The sequence below is a fragment of the Humulus lupulus genome, chromosome 4 (genome assembly GCF_963169125.1).
Source record: "Humulus lupulus chromosome 4, drHumLupu1.1, whole genome shotgun sequence".
In the NCBI taxonomy this organism is placed as follows: Eukaryota; Viridiplantae; Streptophyta; class Magnoliopsida; order Rosales; family Cannabaceae; genus Humulus; species Humulus lupulus.
This window is the reverse complement of record NC_084796.1, coordinates 209,473,738-209,487,939: the sequence shown is the minus strand read 5'-3', so window position 1 is coordinate 209,487,939 and position 14,202 is coordinate 209,473,738. Positions and strand designations below refer to the sequence as shown.

General features: G+C 45.2%; 1 pseudogene; it reads right to left on the bottom strand.

Moving 5' to 3' along the window:
• LOC133832845 (uncharacterized) overlaps positions 1 to 8,656 on the bottom strand; it is a 49,811-nt pseudogene extending 41,155 nt beyond the window's left edge.
• Positions 8,657 to 14,202: the final 5,546 nt, after the last annotated feature.

Here is a 14,202-nt window from a genome sequence, read left to right as displayed (position 1 = left end):
CTTCCTGAACTACTCATATAACGGCTCCCACCTGTTCCCAACCTCCCCAGACTATACAACTGGTACCACTACAGGTGGTATAATAAGGGCAGCACTCCCTGATGGAGCTTGCTGTTGCAACAAGCGAATCTACTTATCTTGACTCTGCAATCGCGCTTGCATATCTGCCATGAGTTGCTGCCAGTTATCAAGGACTAGCGGAGGAATCTGGCCCTGGTCATCACCCCCGGTCCCAGACCTAGTGCCAGCTAGCCTTGTAGATTTTCTTGGACGCATAGCTATCCAAGTCAATCTGCAATCAACGACTCGACAATCAGACCATGATGACAGGGCAAAAGCTTGTCCAAAATCCATCAAAGGAACATAACCAATCACTAACATTCAGAGTATAGGCATTCATCCGCATGCACCGGCTGCGAATAAACATGCCCCAATATTACCACACAACAACTAAGATAAAAGCATTCATTCATGCTCAATATACATTTAATCATCCAAATATTAATTTACATGCACAGCGATGATAATAAGCATGCCTTAATATTTTCATACAGCTGTCAAGGGCCAGGCCTTATCAGTATCTCATGCTTCCTATTAATTCAATAAATAACAACATTCATAATTCATTCCATACATACAAGCATATATGCACATATACACATTACCAAACCCTGAATCGAGCTTGTCTCTAGCAGCGAATGTACATGTCCAGCCGTTCTTCAGAAACCCTTAAACCTAGGACACTCTAATACCAAGTTGTAATGCCCCGGATAGCCAAGACCGCTACACTGTGTAATTATAAAGGTGCAGGACTTGCTAATCAAGTCATTTAGTTAAAAACGTGTCCCTAACCATAAATGTGCTAGGGTTTAAAAGGGTTTTGGTCTCAAAAGATACATTTTATATAATTAAACAGTTTTACACATGGGATCCCAAAAAGGAACATTGTTTAAAAGTTGGTTTATAGAATCTCCAAAATACAGACAACCATCATCCATTCTAAGGCAAAACAGATGTTTATAGCTCTCCTATTCCTGTCGTCCTCACAATCGTGGCAGCTGAGCAGCTGGTCATGTACATTCAGGTCACAGAGCCCTCCAAGTCAGGGCTGATCAAGTTTACCCTTGCCTTTACCTGCACCATGTAGCACCCGTGAGCCAAGGCCCAGCAAGAAAACATAATATGCATCACAAACAACAATAACAGATGAATAGTCTTATAAGCATGATCGAACACTTAGCACTCATATTAACCACATAGCATGTATTCAAAATCAAAGATGCAACCAAGCATTAAAAACAATCAAGTTACATGACTATCAGGGCTGACAACTTAGGCCGCACCCTCTGTTTACCCCACTGACTCTGGCCCGCTTAAACCGAGCTCAGTGCATAATAAGCTGTCCTCGGCTACCAGTGGCCGAGTCGTGCCCTGTGCGCTAGTGTAACCTTGGGCACTCTTAGGCCGTGGTTTACTGTTTACATGGCATAATACCATCCTTCCAAAGTATACATATTAGGGAACCCTTAGTCCCATTACAAATACACAACAGGGTGCAGTTTTCTTACCTTTAATTTCTACGTTCACCGACTATGAGCGACAACTCTCAAGCATGATCGCTTCCCAAGCCCTAGCTTAACACCTAGTCACAACCAAGGTAATGGATTCCATTAATATTCAAATAAAGGTTTCTAGGTACAATGCTAGCTTCCGAATCATCGAATTCCACCAAACACGGTGGTAGAATCGATCCCAAGCACCCTAGGTTAGGTTCCCGCACTTAAAATCCCCAAAAGATCAAAGATGCACCTAAGGGCTGCGGCCCCTGAAACCTAGTCGTGGCCCACCCCTGAAACAGAAACCAAGCCCCTCAGAGGGCAGACACGCGCCACAGCCCTGCCCTGTGGCGTCGCGGCGCTCCCTTTCGGCTGAGCCTCCCTGTCTCCTTTGCTTCATAGGGCCGCAGCACTCTAGAACAGAGTCGCGGCCCAACCCTTCGTGCCCAGAAAAACCTCCATTTTTTACTCTCAAACCTCTCTCAAACTCCTCCAAAACTACCCCAACTCCATAACTCAATTACCCAAAGACTTCCCACAAAATTCCAGCAACACAACCCAGCTGAAACCTAGATTAAAACCCCATCAAAAACCTATTTCAATCTCTGAAACTTACTAACTTAATAACATAAAAACCAGCCATGGAAACACCAAAAATTCAGCCATTAAACCATAAATTCGAGCTTACCTTAACTTCAGAATCAATCCTCCAAAAGATTTCTGGGCTAACTTCCAAGGTTCTAGCTTCAATTTAATCTTCAAATCCAAAACCCAAAAACCACTTAGAACACAACCAAAATTCACAGAATTTCAACAACAGAGAGTGGGAATCAATCCTTACCTTAGTCCCTGATTGAATCCTCAATTAACCCTTGAGCTAATCCTCTAAATCCCAGCTTCAATCCTCAGAATTCCAGCTACAATTTCTAGGTTCTGTTGTTCTACTATTTTCTAAAGCCTCGTAAGCTTATCCTTAAGTGACTAAGCTAATCCCAAGGCTCGGGGTACCGGAAACGTCCCCGAGGGCAAAATGGTAAAATTCCCCGAAATTCCCGCCTAAGCTTCCTAACCTCAAATATATCTTCATATATTTATTTTCATAACCCGATAGTCTAAATAACCACCCGATACCTGAAATATCCCTGACTTGTCCAAAGTCAAATATTAAGCCCCGTTGTGACTTTCCCGCTATCTAACTCCCTAGGTGTAATGCCCTGGATTCCCTATTGTGGTTTAGCGGCTGGATTTGTAGGCCGGGAAGGCCATAATTGCTTAATTACGCTATTAAATGTGTTTATGCATATTTATGAGAATTATATTATAGTATAATGTTAATTGTATGCATGTCGATGATATATGTAAGACCACATTATGATGTGGGTTTGTTCGAGTTGTTCGACATGAGACGATCGTAGATTATTGATTAGCGGTTTAGTCACAACGGGATTAAGTGTTGGGACTTGGGTTGAGTCTCGGGGTGATTTTGATGATTAGAGCGTTACCGGGAAATAAAGGGTAACGGGATGTGAATTATTGGCGTTTATGATTTTCGAGAATAACGGGAATTGGAGAGCGTTAATTATGATTAATGAGTTAGGAGGAAAGTACCAAAAATGCCCTTAGGAGCCTTTAGAAAGTATTAAATGACCTAGGGGTAAAATGGACATTTCACCCCTAGGATAGATATAACCTTATTTAGCTGAAAAAGGTGATGGAAAAACAGAGTATCTTTGAGAGTTCTCCCGTACCTTCTTTTTCTCTCTGGTCTTTGTGGTTTTTGAGCCAACTTTGAGGATTCTAGCTTGGGGAGCAAGCCTTGGAAGTTTGGGAGTGTGTTCCACTATTGAAGGCCATCATAAGCCAAGCTTTGGGTAAGTTTCTAACCATAGTTTCTCTGGTTTGCTCTGTTTTGATTTTGTTTTGCAGCTGAAATGTTTAGGGTGAATTCATGGTTTTTGTTGGGAGTTTTGGCTAGGGTTCCCATGCTTGTGATGTTTGGGATGTGTTGGGATGGTTTTTGGGTTCATTTGGCATCAAGAATAGGCTTTGGAAGCTTGGGAATCGAGTTAGAATCGAAGGAGATGAAGAAGGTCAGTTCAGGGGTGTTCTGGGCTGGAGGTAGCGCTACAGCGCCCACTCTAGGGCGCTATAGCGCTCCTCAGGAGGGTTTCTGGCACTTGGGAGTTTCTGAGTATAGCGCTGTGGCGCTAGGGGTTGAGCGCTGTAGCGCTACCCTGTTCCTTCCAAACCCCATTTTGAGTGTTTTTAAGGGTTTTTGACTTGGGGTTTCAATTCTTAAGGCCCGGGATCGATTCTACTCACCGTGTGGGCATGTTTCGAGGTCCCGAGGATGGTGCTTAGGTTAAGACCCTATTATTGTGGATTCTCATTAATGGAGGTTATAATTGGTTGTGATTAGGTAACCGCTAAGGAACTAAAAGACTGATCGTTCTCAGGGGTCATCTTTATCATACTTCTCGCTCGAACTTGAGGTAAGAAAACAATGTATGGTTACAGTTGCACCCTGTACAGGTATATGACATGCATGGTTTGATATTGAGGCGTGTTGGTTGAGATATATGAACGTGGATTTCATATTAAATGTTAATGAATGCTGATTACCTGTTTAAGACACTGACTAGTCAGGGACCGACTCTAAAGTCGATGATCACGCATTGAAGGGCTCTATGGCATTAATGCGGGACCGGCCCTAAGGTCGATGAACTTATAAGCGCTTGCCTGGTCTATGACCAGAAGACTATGGCCAAGGTATATGACCCCGGTGACCGTTTGTCACGTGGCTAAGGGACGTTGTCCATAGCTTCGACTCTAGAGTCGTGAGGAAGGTTATGTTGGTGACTAATCACCATGCACCTGTCCTGATCGAACATACGAAAGAATCACTTAACCGTTAAGCCCTGGTGACCCTATCATCACATGGCTAGAGGGAGCGACGCTCGTTATTGTGACTGTTGGCTATTGCCACCTATTTGTTGGACTGTTAGTCCTGAATGGTTACTATGATCGTTGTTGATATTATATCATGTTCTATTATGTTTTCTTGCTGGGCCTTGGCTCATGGGTGCTATGTGGTGCAGGTAAAGGAAAGGAAAAGCTTGGCCAGCCTTGAGTGGAGAGCTTGGGCGATGTAATGTACATACAGGGCCGCTTGACTGCCACGGTCAAGGAGTTCTCAGAGGGACTAGGGGTTTACCCTATTTTTGCCGCTTAGGCCGGCGGGGATTGTATATATGAACTGTAGCAACTCTTTTGTAACATGAACTACTTGTAAACGTTTTAAAAAGGCTCATGAGCAGTTTGTTTACTTAATAAAATGTACCCTTTCCTTTTACTGGTTTTCACCTTAACTTGGTAATAACACTTAGATCACGTTTTTAACCAAAGGACTCGGGTAACGAGTCAAATTTTCGGTTCACCGTTCACCGTAACTGTTCTGGGGTAGCCAGGGCGTTACACTAGGATTGCCTCAAGTCGCACGCTGCAGATCTACCCACATAATAATGTGGTTCTCACAAATATAACATTTAACCACACTTACATTCATATAATCACACAAGCATGCTTATCATACAATCATGCATTAAATCAATAAATTCACACGTAAACCGATTATGCCCTCCCGGCACACTAATCAAGGCCCTTAAGCCATATTAGTGATTTTGGGTCGTTACACTAGGGAGCCTCATACTTTTTCCTAGGCGCCGCAGTGCATGCTGAGGTACGATGCACCTGTGTCCCCCAAATGTGAGAGCTATGCTCTCTTACTTGAGTGTGTCGCGGCTTGTGTCCCCCAAATGTGAGAGCTAGGCTCTCTAACTTGAGTACATCGTGGCCCTTAAGGCCTAGTGTCGCCACCCTGAGTATAGAAAAAACCTAGGAAACTAATTGAATCTAACTTAGGAGACTAAACATATTTGGCTTAACACCTAGAAATTAGACAATCTTAGTAGCGTGAGAATAGACTTTTGTCATCTCTCGTGTACATCGAGCCCGAGGAGCACTGACCAAGTCTTTGACCTCGAGATGCGAACGGATGACCGAGTATTACGTACTTGGTCCTGAAGCAAACTTAGATGCCTCCCAAGGACACCGCACCCGAGGAGTATGCTCAAGTCCAAATGCCTCGAATATTATAGTGTCGGGGAGTCCATGACATGGGGAGGTTGGATAGTCGACGAGTGAAGCACCCCTAGTGTCACGGGATCCCATAGCTAACCTGGAGAAAACCTAGCGTAAAAAGTCTGGTAGATGACAATTTAGAGATTCAGGTTACCTCCCGAGGTTAGCGCTCGCCCAAGGATTAATAACCAAATCCTAATCTTCGATATGTGAATGGATACCTGAGTCATTTGTACTTGGACACCCCATTAACATCACTTCCTGAGGACATCGAGCCCGAGGAGCAAGGTTAAAGCCCCTGGCTGACCTCCCGTGTAGTGCATACTCAGGGGGCATGCAATCAATGTGCAACAGCTCCTGAAAGTCTGAGTCTTTGGACCACAGAGGTACAGGGGGATGACAGACTGACTCCACCTTGAACCGAAGGAGCTTGGGGAGGCTGAACTGTGTTAGATTAATGCTAAACTTCACATTAAAACCAATTTTAGGACTACGAGCCTATAAGAGACTAAACGTTGGAACCACCTGTAAAATAGTTTAAGTTCTTATTCTCATGACAGTAGTGTTACGTTGAATTTATAGAACCAAATCAAGTGTTTAAAGTGGTTTGAGTTCTTATTCTCATGATAGTCATATTACGTTGAATTTATAGAACCAAATAAGGAGTTTAAAATGGTTTGAGTTCTTGTTCTCGTGATAGTCGTGTTACGTTGAATTTATAGAACCAAATCAAGTGTTTAAAATGGTTTGAGTTATTTTTCTCGTGACAGTCGTGTTACGTCGAATTTATAGAACCAGGTCAAGTGTAAAATGATTTGAGTGCTTATTCTCGTGGCAAGTTAATTTACGTTGAATTTATAGAACCAAACCAAACAAAACAAGACCTATGAACCAAAGGAGTAAGAGAAGTGCAAGTTGCGTAGTTTTTAAACGGAAAAATAGTTACTACTGTGCTCGGGGGCTCGATCGTTGGTTGTCTATAACCCAATAAGATATGGCACACATGCCTACTCAGTTTAAAAGAAAAAGTTATAAACAAGGCAAAGTTACTGGGGGCCTTCGCCTAGTGGCACCTTTACCACTAACTCGATCACCGGGTTAGCCTCGGGGGCCCGACCTACCGCCGAAGCCTCTCTCTCCTGAGTCACGCGGGCAGTGTCCACCTCGAGACGTGTCTTGAATTTAGTCCTCATGCCGGGATCCTCTATGGATGATAGATCAATGTCTTTGTTGCTCTGCCACGCAACGAAGAGCATGTCCTCGACCATCACGTCGAGGTCTTTGGCCAATTCTCTGTTGGCTTTCTCCAGCTCATTGACACGGGCTCGAGACTCCACATGGCTCAACCGAAGCTCCTTGCGAACTTGGGCCAATTCCTCATCCATGGTCCGCGTGCGGCCTGTGACATCTTCCAGTAACTTGGACGATGTCTCCTCCAAGGCAGACAGCTTCGACCTCCTAGTGACCAGTTGGTCCTCCACCTCTCGAAGACGAGCCCTAGTGTCCTCCACTTCTTTCTGGAGCTGCGAATGTTCCTTTAGAGGGACTGTGGTCTCCTGGAGTTGAGCAAGCTCCACCTGGACCCAAGCTAGCTCCTCCCAAGTCTTCTTCAACTCGAGAGACCGCATCAGCACTAGGTCCCCGAGTCGTTGATTGAGGGCCGCAGTCTGTAAAATCAAAATACCAAGTTAGCCAAAAAGACAGAAAATATACACTGAACTTGGATAGAAATCAAGAGACTTACCCCCGTGGAAGAGTGGCGGCTGGTTGCCACCAGCACAACCTCATTGTCACTTCCGCACTGGGCAAAGCTGCTAGTAGGCATCTCGCATAAGGATGTTGCTAGTCCCTGCATGAGCTCCGTGCCGAGCGGTAAGGCCCTATCTCCAATTCTCCCTATGAGGAGAGGTTCCAACTCTTCGAGATGAGGAGGAACAAAGGGTTCCTTTGGCCAGTCCTCGCGCAAGTATTTGGCCAAGTGTCGATCACTCTCGTTGCCCTCCCCGATATGAGCGTTGTAGTACTCGGTGACCTCCCTATGCAACTCCGACTCATCATCTTCCGACTCATCATCTTCATAGTGCTCCGGAAAGATGACCAACCGGGTGACCTTGGCTTGAGGGGGGTTGGAAGGGATCTCTTTTCCTTTCCCGAAGAATCCCTCGTCTCGGGGAAAGGAGGTCTCGAGTCAATGACCTCACTGGCAGTTGTTGCGCTCGGGGCAGGGGTCGTAGGAGCAATGGCAGAGGGTTCTTGGGCAGTCAACGTTGGCGTGGGCACCATTGTTGGAGTTGTCGGGATGTCAATCTCAAAAGGCCCCGACACCCTTTGATGTTTTGAATGCACCAAATAAAAAAGGCCCATACAGTCTGCACAAAGGAAACACCCTAGTTAGTCCTGATAAAAGAAAGGAAAACCACAACAGAATAAAACATCTGCAGAGAGGATAAATAAAACTCCTAGGGAGCCCCACCACGATCAGGCTCCTTGGAATGGAGGACAATATTAGAAAATGTGTGTAAGATTCGATCCATCTCCTACATTAAGTTGGTTTCGTACTGACAAAACCAGGAGGCGTGCATGGTCATCGAATCGTCAAGAGGCACGAAGCCTTGAGGGTACCTCTTCCTCCTCAGGTTGCGGAGGAACACGTCGATGAGATCCTGGTAATCTTGGTACTCCTCCATGGACCAGTGACGCTTTGATACTTGGGCACATTCGAGAAGGGAGGGAGAAAAGAATGAATGGTCGGGACTAGTTCCCTCTCATACATGCCTAGGGTAGTAAAGTGTAATCAGAGATTTACCTTGAGGCATGGAAGACGATTCGATTCCCGCCTCGAGCTCCACATCGAGTTCCTCATCTTCCTTTGCCTCCGTAGTTGCCTTAATGGCGAGGATGCTCTCTATATGCTCCTCATGAAGGCATTGTAAGTATTGATGTTGTGCCTTGGTCGCCATATGCTTCGTGTGTAGCCTTGCTACATTCTGAGATTGCTTCTAATCCCAAAATTTGGTTAACACCATCGAATTTATGCTCTGCCTCATTTGCAACAGCCTGTATCGTCTGAGGTGGGCATCAGTGACGAGGAAGTCAAGCTCTAGCTCCTCGAGGTGAATAGATTCCATCGCCTGAAGTCTTTCGTCGAAAGAGTCGACGAAGGGAATGCGACAAAACGAACCTGATTAAGACGACACGGACAAGGATGAGTCACGAAATAAACACTATCATACTAATTTATGCAAGGATAGAAGTACTTACTGACTGTAGCAAAGTCCAGAAGTAATGTGGGGTTGGTCCTTGTAGGGAAGTCGTCCGCCTAAAATAACTGGTCCTTGTAAGCCCGAGCGTGATTCTCGTTGCCGCACGGGGCTTTGTAGCCTCTCCCAGGGACCGTGTGCTTCATCAGGGTGTAGTATCCCCCTTTTTTCCCCTTTCTTTGCACTTTGGAAAAAACTGTAGAAATACAGTATTTTGGCCGGGGACGGAGTAGGCCAGTTCTGCCTCTTGTACAATACGTACAACCTTGCCAGTACCCGATATCCATTCGGGGACAGTTGGAAAGGAGCTATGCCGACAAACTTGAGAAAGTTGACATAGTATTGGGGCAACGACAGGGCTGCACCTGCTTGGAGATGAGAGGCACTCCAAGGCCCGAGCCCATGAATGCTCTCATGCGCCCTCTCATCCTCCTGAGCTAGGTAGACTAGTATTTCACTATCATCCACCCCGTAGTTCTCGAAGATCTGTTGCAAGATGCCTTTATGTCGTAGTTTGCTTGGGAGGTCTACCACTCCGAACCTTATGGCAGGGTAGGGGGAGTCTGAAGGTGTTGGGACCGTATTGGCCTCTTCCTCTGAGAGACCAGCTCTGAAAGGTCTCGTCGCCGCTGGTTCCGAGCTCTCCCGTACTACAAGAGCTTGGCTGCTACCAACCACTTGTTTCCCTTTCTTAGGGCGTTGTTCCGCTTCTCGGGCCATTTGAAGGATTTCATTGTCGAAGGCATAGAACCCTTGTTGATGGAGCTCATGAAGCTCCTTAGACATCTAAAACAAACACCAAGAATTTAGTGCCTTGACCAGAAGAAAGTTAGGCCAAAACGAGAAACCCTAAGACAATTGCTCAAGGAAAGAGGAAGAAAGAGAGACTAATGACATTGGGGTGTCCTCGGAGCCAAGCACCTGGCGCCAGAGACACCACTGGAAAATTCGACCACCATCAAAGATGATGAACATCACCGGAATCTGGAAATTTTCTAGATTCTGGTCGAAGGCCCAGAATGAAGAGAAACGCCCCAAAACACTTTAGAACACCTAAATGAGCCATTTAGGCCATTTTTTACTACAAATAAGGCAAAAACAGCCTCTAAAAGGCCCGAAAAACAACTCCTAAGCATGCATCCTAAATTCTCAAACACGCAGAAAAATAGAAAGTTGTAGTTCAAGGATACTTACTCGAAATTTAGCGTCGAATTGTGCTGAATTGAGTATGAACTCTGAAGAAATGCTTGTCGTTTACCCAAAATTATGAAGCTTCACACCAGTCATCCAAAATGGCAAGGGAGTTGGAGAGGATGCAAGGCCAGAAAATGGGTTGAGAGGCTGAGAGCGGCTAAAGAGTTAAAAGCACAAGAAATTTGAAATGGGCTAAAACAACGTTGAAAAGTTGATCCTCGAAATTTTTATAGGTCCAGTGCTTGGGGTGAAGTAAGTTCACCCTGACCGTCATATTACCTAGGACATAGGTACTCGAGAACGATCCAAGGGTCGAAGATCAGAAAGGCGAGGATCATGATCATTGGCATTGGAAAAGGGAAATCTCGAGTATAAGCTGAAAGGACACCTAGGGTACGGAAAAGATGTTTCAGACCGTGGACCTGACCCTTCATTAATTACACGGATTGATGGGCCCAGCAATGGGGGTTCAACACATGGCAGGAACTGTAACGACCCAAATTCACTAATAAGGCTTAAGGGCCTTGATTAGTGTGCCGGGAGGGCAAGATGGGAATTATGTGTGGTTATTATGATTAAGATGTATGATTATGATTTTAAGCATGTTATATGACTATGTGAATTATATTATGTGATAATTATGATATGTGAATTGTACTGTGTGGGTGCTGTGATACAAACGTGATGCACGTGCCAAGACGGTCCTAGGAAACTAGATAATGGTAACTGGTGATTTGGTAACCTGCGTAACCGTTAGTAACTATAGAGAGTAACAGGCCTTATTGGGAAAGTGGTAGAATTGCAAAGTTAGGGAAAGGACAAATAAGCCCTTGAGGTCTAGTTAGTAAGTGATATTAATGGAGGGTTAAAATGGTATTTTGGCAGTTAGTAGATGAGTTTCAGCTGAAGAGGGAATATCATATACGTGTAACACTTTGGGAGTTGGTTATGCTGAATTGTGGAGACCTAGAATAAGAGCAAAAAGGAGATAGAAAGGAGAAGCAGAAATCTAAACTCTTGGAAGGAGAATCAAGGGATGTTTGAAGTTATCAACCAAGCTTAGGCCAAGAAAACTCAGAGGTAAGATTTTGATTATGTTATATCCAAGTTTAAAGTCTGAATTTTAGTTAAGGAAGGTGAATTGAGATGAGTTGGTGGCTGGTTTTATGTAATTTCAGAGAATTGGGAACCAAGGGGGAAGGAGGTCAAGAGCTGGAGGTTGAACCTATCACTTAAGGTAAGGTCTCTGTATGTTTATTAGGTTTGTTTTGTTAAGGTATAGGGAGTTTGAAGTGTGGGTTGTGCTTGAGTTCAAGCAGTTCATAATTTCTCTGGTTTGAGTTGTCAAGTGGGAAATTCAAGAGTGAATTTTAGGATTGAAGGTGTGAGTGAGCTTGGGCATGATGTCTTTGAGTTGTTGTGAGGTTTGTTAGGGGTTTAGAGTTGGTTTTGGGGCTTAGGATAGAGTTTGGGGTGATTTGGAGAGGTTGGAGCTCGGGAAAATGCGAAGGGAAACCCAGAAATCTGGGTCTGCGATGGTGTGCCGCGGCATGGCTTTTGCTTGCCGCGGCCTAGGGGTCTCTGGAGGTGGGTGCCGCGGCACAAGGAATGTGGTGCCGCGGCACAAGGCAAATTTCAGGGAGTTAAATTTTGCAATTTTTGGTCTTTGCTCTGGGGGTTCGGGGGATGCCTCCGGGGTGTTATTCTAAGGTTTTGGGGGTTCCGAGAGTGTGGATTAGGTACCGGGAAGGTAGTCTTAGATTTGTTAATGACAAAGAATATTATATTTGTGTTTTGATTAGGAATTTGGAGAGGCTCGGGGTAGAGGACCGTGCTTGTGGCTACGTGGCATCGGAAATCAGTAAATTGAAAGGTAAGAACACTGCACCCGAGTGTATGATTGTGATGGGACTAAGTGCTCCCGAGAACTGTTTTGTGTCATCGTTGGTATTATGCTAAGGGACACGTATAAGCGGTCTAAGAGTACCGTTCATGATTTCTAGCGCACGGGGCGCGAATTGGCCACTGGGAGCCAGAAATAATAGGATAACAGAGGGAGCAGCTTGCGAGCGCTAGCCCTGGTTATCATTTGTGCATTGTGTTATATGAGCTGATATGCTTTGTATATGAAATACTTGACTATTGATATGCTTGAAGTTTATGAGATGCCATATGTGAGATTGACTTGACAGCTAAATGTGCATGTTCTATTGTTGATATGTGTTCTTGCTGGGCCTTGGCTCACGGGTGCTACGTGGTGCAGGTAAAGGCAAGAGCAAGCTGGACCAGTCCTGAGGTGGAGAGCTCCGAAGTGAAATGTACATAGCCAGCCGCTCGATCACCACGATCGAGGAGTGTGTCAGGACGGAGATCACCTAACTGCTCATTTTGCCTTAGTATGGCTGTTAACGTATATAAACTTTGTAACTTTTGTAGTATGGCTTTTAAACTGTCATTTTTGGGATCCCATGTACATAAACAATGTTTAGCAGTGAAAATGTATCTTTTGAGACCAAAACGCTTTTAACCCTAGTTCCTCTACTATTTCAATAACACGTTTTCACTTTAATGATTTGATTAGCGAGTCTGGCACTTTATAAACACACAGTGTAGCGGTCCTGGCTATCCTGGGCGTTACAACTTGGTATCAAAGCGTCCTAGGTTTATGGGTCCTGAAGACTGGCTGGGTATGTACATTCGCTGCGGGAGACAAGCTCAACTCAGGGTTTGGTAACTGTATATGTATGATTATGTGTTTCAATGATTTGAGTGAGATATGAATATTGATATCTGTCTGTTGAATAGGGAGCATGAGATTCTGATAGGGCCTGGCCCTTGACTATTGCATGATGTTATTGGGGCGTGCTTATTAGCATTGCTGTGTATGTGGGTGAATATCTGGATAAATTGTTATACTTGCTTACTTGTGTAAGATTGGATTTTTGGTGGTGGATTATGGTGAGATTATCACCCTGTCATCTTAGCCTAATTGCCGAGTCGTTGTTTGCAGATTGACTTGAATAGCTATGCGTTCAAGGAAATCAACACGACAAGCCGGCAGGTCTGGGGCTAGAGAGGATGATCGGGGCCCAACCCCTCCGCCAGTCCCTGAGAACTGGCAACAGTTAATGGCAGAAATGCAAGCTAGGCTTCAGAGCCAAGATGAGTTGATCAGAATGCTGCAGCAGGCTCCATCTGGGAGTGTTGCCCCAGCTGGGCCACCGGCGCTGGTACCTGTGGTACAGCCTGTTGAGGTTGGTAATAAAATGGAACCGTTGTATGAGCGGTTCAGGAAGCAGCAGCCCCCGATCTTTGAGGGTGGGCCAGATCCACTAAAAGCTGAGCAGTGGATGACCTTGATTACCACCACACTTGATTTTATGAAAGTAGAAGGACATGATAGGGTGGCCTGCGCCACTTATATGTTAAGAGAGCATGCCCTAATCTGGTGGGAGGTGGTATCGCAGACCAGAAATGTTGCCACAATGACTTGGGAAGAGTTTAAAGATTTGTTTAACCAGAAGTACTATAACATTGCCATCAGGGCAGCAAAGGTGAATGAGTTTGTGGGCCTCGTTCAGGGCAGTATGACTGTTACGGAGTATGCCTTGAAATTTGATAGACTTGCAAAGTTTGCACCGGATTTTGTGCCTACCGATGCGGCCAGGTTAGACAGATTTGTTAGAGGATTGAATGTTATGGTGTCTCGAGATGTGAGGATTACCATAGTCCCTGGAGTGACTACCTATGCCCAGGCTGTGGAAAGGGCTTTGACTGCTGAGGAAGCAGAGAATAGAATTTGGAGAGATAACGCAGCAAGAAGGGAGGGCCGTAGACCGGTGCCTCCGTATTCTGGTTCTAGTAGAGGTGGAGGTGTTAGTGATTTGAAGAGAAAGACTCCAGAAGCCCCATTTGCTCCTAGGTTTGATAGAGGAGGTCGGGGTACTCAGGGTGGTCGACGGGGAGGCGGTGAATCGTGGAGGACTTACCCAGAATGCCCGAGGTGCAGGAGACGCCATTTGGGCGAGTGTCAGGCTAAGGCCTGTTATGTA